This window comes from Pteropus vampyrus, unplaced genomic scaffold (assembly GCF_000151845.1).
Source record: "Pteropus vampyrus isolate Shadow unplaced genomic scaffold, Pvam_2.0 Scaffold968, whole genome shotgun sequence".
Lineage (NCBI taxonomy): Eukaryota > Metazoa > Chordata > Mammalia > Chiroptera > Pteropodidae > Pteropus > Pteropus vampyrus.
In genome coordinates this window covers 3,226-10,076 of record NW_011889749.1, presented here as the reverse complement: position 1 = coordinate 10,076, position 6,851 = coordinate 3,226, and the positions used below count along the sequence as shown (strand labels likewise).

At 44.5% G+C, this 6,851-nt stretch overlaps 1 long non-coding RNA gene across 1 annotated transcript in view; it reads left to right on the top strand.

The window, feature by feature from the left end:
- LOC111734315 overlaps window positions 1–6,845 on the top strand; it is a 13,055-nt gene extending 6,210 nt beyond the window's left edge. The window contains exons 2-3 of the long non-coding RNA XR_002778416.1: window positions 1,979–2,116; window positions 6,453–6,845. This is a non-coding gene — a long non-coding RNA (uncharacterized LOC111734315). The remainder of the gene's footprint in view (window positions 1–1,978; window positions 2,117–6,452) is intronic.
- Window positions 6,846–6,851: the final 6 nt, after the last annotated feature.

Below are 6,851 nucleotides of genomic sequence, written 5' to 3'. Positions count from 1 at the left end.
TGTGTGTGTATATGTATATATATATATATACACACACTTATATTTACACATTTACATATATATACGCACATATATAAATACATATATATATACGCATTTATATATATATATATACGCACATATATAAATACATATACATATATACATGTGTGTATATATATAGTAGTCCATTTTCTTCTGCGTTTATCTCCCTTCCCCTTTGCGAATTTGGATTTATGAATCCTCCCTTTTTCAATCACTGTTGTCTCAGTTTGTCCCTATATATGTTGAACGTTCATTATTATCTTGCTATAGCAAATCTCTTCTCGTTCTTTAAGCTTATAATGCCCTGTTCTTAGTAAGGGTTGCACTCCTCTGTTTCTATTTGCCTGCTAGTCGCTTTCCTACTATTTATGTATTTTTTCTGTCATTTTGTTTTAGGTGAGCTGACCCCTTTCAGTATTTCCTGCAATGTAGGCTTCATAGTGGAAAAGTCCCTCAATTTTTCTATATCTGGAGAGGTCTTTATTTCTCCTTCATATCTAAAAGTGTTCTTTTCTGGAAACATTATTCTTGGCTGGTAGTTCTTTTAATATTTTGAATATTTGATTCCACTCCTTTGTGGCTTGTAAGGTTTGTGCTGAGAAGTCCAATGATAATCTTATGTGTTTTCCTTTATGGGTTACCATCTTCTTTTCCCTGGCTGCCCTGAGAATTCTTTCTTTGTCGTTGATTTTTGATAATTTTAATACAATGTGTGCTGGAGAAGGCCTTTTTGGGTTGAGATATTTGGGTGTTCTGTTGACTTCTTGAATTCCAAGTTCCAGTTCATTCCTTAGATTTGGGAAATTCTCATCAACTGTTTGAAATTGCTTTCTAATCCCTGCTCCTTTTCCTCCCCTTTGAGAATGCACATTATTCTTATATTTCCTCTCCTGATGGTAGCAGCTAGTTCTTGAATTTCTCTTTCATTATTTTTCATTTTTTGGTTTCTCTCTTCCTTCTGATTTATTTCTAGATTTCTGTCTTCGGTATCTCTGATTCTCTCCTCCATTTGGTCGACTCCATTTCCCAAGCTTGCTATTTCATTTTTCAAATCTTGCATTTTTTTTTTTTTTTTTTATCTCCAGAAGAGTAAGGCTGGTTCTCTCACAGCATGGCTATTCATTGTCATTACTCTCCTGGATATTCCTGCCTGTTTGTTTTCTCTTATGAACAATGGAAAATAACAAAGCCTTCAAAAGCCTTTGTTATTTTCTTTGGGGTTAAGTGTCTTTATTTGAGAATATAGCACATCTTTACTCTTGCTTAAGCCTACTTTTCTGTCCTTCGGGAATTTAAACGTTTTTGTTTTTTGTTTTTTTGTTTTTTTGTTTTTTTAGATTATTCCTAAGCATGTAATCTTTCATTATTGACATTTAAAATCATGTCCGTTTTATTTGTAACTGGATATTTATTCATGGAATTGGCTTGTAAAAAATATTGTTAAAGCCCTTGATTGTCAAGAATGTCTTTAACTTTCTCAGCATCAGTCAATGGTACTTTTCTCTATTATAATCAACCCTTCGAAAGGTTAAAACATTTTGTAGCAGACCCCTCTAAGCATTGGATGTTTGAGCACTGGGTGGATAAAGAGAAGTGTCTCAGAAATGTTTTCCCACTTATGTGCACTCTTGCACAGTACAAGTGTCACTGCTTTTTTCAATGCCTCATTGGAAGGGTAGTGAAACCCTGGACTTTCCCAAATTTGTTTTGTTTTGTTTTTTTACAAACAGCTAAGATATTAAGCATTTTGGAAGTTAATATTAAGTAGGAAAGATGCCGTCTGAGACCTTATTTATTAAGCCAGCAGCGACTAGGTCCTGATCCATCCAAATGCATGGTAGGGCTCTGCGCCAGGTGATCTCAATGTGCCCTTTTGACCAAAGGTAACACTGGGACATGAGGAAGATAGGGAGCATAAACCACCTGCTTGAGTTCCCATGTATATCTTTCCCAGCAGGAGGAACTTGACGTCAACTGGAAGCCAGGGAAGTAGGAGCTCAATTGACTATTACGGACAAGCAGTTTGGACAACAGACTTTGATGTAGTGACTCCAGAAGGCGATGAATACTTCAGTTAATTCCTAATGAAAAGGTATAGACACATTTACTAATACACAAGATGTGCTTATAACTCAGATATGAAAGAGGATTAAAGGAAAAGATTGTGTAATACATTTGCATTACCCTTCCTTGTCATGGACTACTAAAATGGATAAACATCACTATAAAAACCAAAGGTTACCAAATGCTGATCATTTCCTTCCTGCCCTTTTATGATACACTGAGCTTTAACTGGTAATTAAAATTAAAATATACATACGTAAAATGTTTTAAAAAGAGAGAGGCTAGTTCTAACGTTGCCTACAGGATATGTACTTATTTAGAGCTATTTATATTTACTTAATGGTCATGTGTTAAAAGTGAAAAAAACAGTGGCGGAGGCCGCCCTCCAGAAGGATCCGCGGCTAGGGTCTGTGGGTATTTGGCCGCGTGCCTCTTCCCCTCACAGCAAGAGAAGGTTCAGCTCTGGGGTGGGGCTCATCTCTCCTTCAGGGTCTTCTGTCACTCCTGCTTGTGCTTCGAGGGTATGCGGGCCTAGGATTTGGGGTCAGGACTGAATAAATGGGGATGGTGGCAAACCCTGGAGAATCGAGACTGGCATTCAGCTGGGCAGGGAAGGGGACTGTCTGTGAGCCTACTTGGGAGTCCGGGCAGCCAAGAGTGTCCAAAATGACTCTGGACTGAGGTTCTGCCAAGGCCTCCTGTGTGTCAGCAGAGACTGCCATGGGTACAGGAAACCTAGACAGGGACAGTGGACACCAGTGCCTTCATGCCCCCACGCTCTTCCTCCCTTCACGTGGGCCTGGAGGCATGCAGACTGGTGAGCCTGGACTGGTAGGATGAGACAGTCCACCCTGGCACGTGCTGAGCTGTCTCTGGGAGGATGCATCTCTTTGCGGGAACACTTGGCAGCACCCATCTCGAAGTTCCAGGGACAAGGCCTTTTCAGTACATCTTCTTGCAAGAGCGTGCGTGTACACACACACACACACACACACACACACACACACACACACACACACACACACCCAGCACTAGAGGAGCAGAGGAGTGTGTCCAAGGTGGTGTCATTCAGCCAGGATTGCTAGAACTGAAGAGTTGGAAGGGATCGAAAGGACCTTGCAGAGGGTCTGCGTTGCTTTTCCGATGTGGCACGGAATGTACGCTCCCTGCCCTAGGAAGAATGAGGTTGTAGACTTCTTGGGCATGAGTCCTTGGGAGACGTGTGTCGTGTTTGGACAGAAAAGAGCAGAAGGGTTTCTGAAGGGTTGGAGTTGGATGAGTCTCACATGCTATGCAACCAGGGGATAGGCCCTCGCGGCGCAGTTGGACAGGGGTAGAAACAGACAACCACCTTCAGCCTAAACAGGTGTTTGCTGTTGTGGGTGGGCTGACCTCCTGAGGATGAAAAGGACGACATCCAACCGTGACCTACCTTTTCTCAGTGAGAGGAGTGTGTGGCCTTGGTCTGGCTGTGTGTGTGGCGGGGGACTTTCTTTTGGAGTTCGCTCGATACTTCTCGGCCTACTTGATCTTTCACTAAAAGACTTGCTTCACATCTGTTGTATTTCTGGAGTGCCGTGTTCACGTCTGGCCCTGTAGGAGAAAGAATTTTAAAACCAACTAGCCACCCCACCTCAAAAGAGGAAAGAAAGCAGGTTTCTGCTGGTTATTCCCGAAGGGGAATATTTGTGGGGCTGTGTGGTAAGGTGTACATGGAGGCAGAGGTGGTGGTCTGTGTTCCCTTCTTGTCTTCAGGCCACTGTGCCTGGCCAGTCAGTGTGTTCCTGCCGTGCAGGCACTTGCGCATGTGTGGGTATGTGTGGTTCATCTCCCTTGTCATCTGCTCCAAGCAGAAGAGGAGGGTTCTCCAGGTGCACTTGATATGATGGTGAGGAGTTTGTCATAGAATATGGGAAAGAAGACCACAAGCCTTCTGCATTCACCCTCTACTGCTCCACCATAAAACGCATGAGTCCTTACAAGCACACACACACCTGGGTGTTTCCCACCGCAGGCCTTCTCAGTGGGAGCTGTCAAGAGATTGACCCAAGGGGCAGATGCCAGGCCGAATTTGTCCATGCCTGAACCCCCTGGGGCCCTGTGGGAGAAGAGCCAGGTCCTCGTCGGGTCCTGTGTATGGTCTGGCCATGGGAGTTCAACATTACTCTTGAACCCTCGGCCGGTGCCTGTGGACCACTGCCCTTTGTGTCAGGCTGCTTGAGGCCTCATGGAGCAGCTGGCCGTCCAGTAGTACCTTGTGAGCAGGCCCTGGTGAGAATGTGCCTCCCCTGGGGCCCTGGCTGGGGGGCGGCTCAGATTCTGTGCCCACCAGCTCAGTGTGTTTCCTGAGGTCTCTCGCAAACCTCCAGTGCTAAAGATGTAGCCGCGCATAGGTTCAGGCCCACCCACTGCTAGGTGACTCGATGAGGAGCCGTCGCTTTTCAGTCAGGAAGGCTGGCTAGGAGGACCCACCAGGGTCGAGCCCTAGAGGTGGGAGTTCTCCCCCAAAAGTGGCCAAGATGCTGAGCAGCCATGTTGGAGCAAGGTTGGACACAGGTCGGCAATTTTTCCCTCCGCAAAGGGCAGAGGGAGAGGACTTGCCGGGGGAAGGGTAGGTCGGCATTTCTGGTGCAACACTGCCATCAAGAGGAACTCGGTCTGGACCTGTGAGCCCTGCGCCATGGCTTCCGGGGAAGGAGCCACAGGAGAGTGAAGTCAGAGGCTCAGGGAGAACAAGGGACGGGCCTTCCCTCCACCCTTCCTCCCGGAGTCCAGAACTCTGCCAGCCCTGCGGGATGTGTGGACCAAGGTCGAGTTTGGCCGGTTGGGCTCCAGAGATGGGCACCAGGACAAGGCCCGAGGCCAGGGTGCCCGGCAGGTGAGGCACGGGACCCTGCTGGCCGCCCTGTGTGGGCTGCAGTGGCAGAGGCCACCCTCCAGAAGGATCCCTGGCTAGGATCTGTGGGCATTTGGCCATGTGCCCTTTCTTCTTGGAACAAGAGCAGATTCTTCCCCGGACGGGCCCGGGAAGCGTCCCTTGGCCACGGTGCTGTCCAGCCAAAGAATGTGAGGGACTTTCACATAAGGAATTGTGCTCTGTTTACAGTGGGCTTATACTCATTTTAGGGGTAAAGGGCATAAAGGGATTGTCCCCCGCATTGTGTGTAAAAACAAATGCCTGTGACATGGTATTTGGCGCTCTGTGTGTAGGACAAAATCTTTGAAAGGAAATAGCAAGTGATAATTTGGGACCACTTAAGATGAGCCAGTCCCAAGACAGGGCAAGAGACAGCCGGTAATATAGGCCCCTCGGAGGGGCAGGTCATGATATGTAAGGAATTGTACAACAGTGCAATTTTTGTTTAGATTTTCCTTATGAGTGCGTGGGGAATCTTGTTGTATGTTTAGGGTCCTTTTATGTTTCTTTCTTTTTCTGGACTATTCGTGTTTATCCATATTTTCTTTGATAGGTTTTGAGTGAAAGATAGAAAGGCTTTCCCTGCTCCAGGATTATAAATGAATCAGCCCATGTTTTCTTTTAGTAGTTGCATGATACTTTTTATTGTACATTCAATTTTTGCAGTTTCTCCTGGTTTATTGTGTAAAGTGTGAGACGAAGAACCTTTTCTAGATGGCTACCCCTTTGTCCCATTTGTCTTTACCCCCACTGATTTGAGAGGCCACTTGGTGGTGTAAAACATAAATCGTTGTATGTCTTTGGGTCTGTTTTTTGAACTTTGCATTCTACCGTATATAATGGTAGTCGTAGTCATCCTACCACATGGCTGTTCATTGTCAACTCTCCTGGATATTCCTGCCTGTTTATTTTATTGTTCCTTTTGGAAAACAACAAAGCCACCAAAAGCCTTTTGGATTTTCCTGGAATTAGAATAAATTGGTCGATTAATTAACTGATTGTTAATTAACATATTCAAGAGGTTGAGTCTTTTTATTCAAGAATATGGTACATCTTTATTCTTATTTGTTTACTTTTCTGTCTTTTGGGACACTTTTAAAGTTTTCCTCATGTAGGTTTTCATGTTTTTGTTACATTATTTCCAGGCATACAGTCTTTCATTGTTGGTACTGTAAACTCCTCCATTCTATTGAGTAGTGGGGTATTTGTCCATGGAATTGGGCTGAAAAGAATACTGATAGAGCCCTTGATTGTTAAGAATTTTGTTAACTTCCAGGTGTTAGTGAATGGTATAAATATTTTCTGTATTGATGCTTATCAACTTTAGGAAAGGTGAAAAAAAATTGAAGCATACGCCTGTGAGTACTGGATCTCCAGGCACTGGGTGGGTAAAAGTTGAGTAGAAAGAAGTTATGAATCAGTTTCCATGAAATGTTTTCTTTCTTAGGTGCAGTGTTGCAAACAGAGGTCAAATGTCATCAAATTGTTTTTAAACATCTCATTGGAAGGTGCTGAAACCCTTGCATTTCTCCTTCTTTACACACTTGCTGAGATTCCAAAGATTTTGAAACTTATTGTTATGTGGGAAAGATGCTGACTGAGACCTCCTTCTTTGTTGAGCACAGGCCAAGGTCCTGACCCACACAATCTCATGTGATCTCTATCCCAATGCTGTGAGCGTTGTGGTCTCGGTGTATTCTTTTGACTAGGGTTCCACACCGTGACATGATGAAAATAGAGTAGACCTCCTCCCTGAGATCCCAGGTGTCTTTCCAAGCAGAAGGATCTTTGTAATCTGACTGAAAGGCAAGGAGCGCTGGCTGGCTTGACTTTCACAGACAGGAAG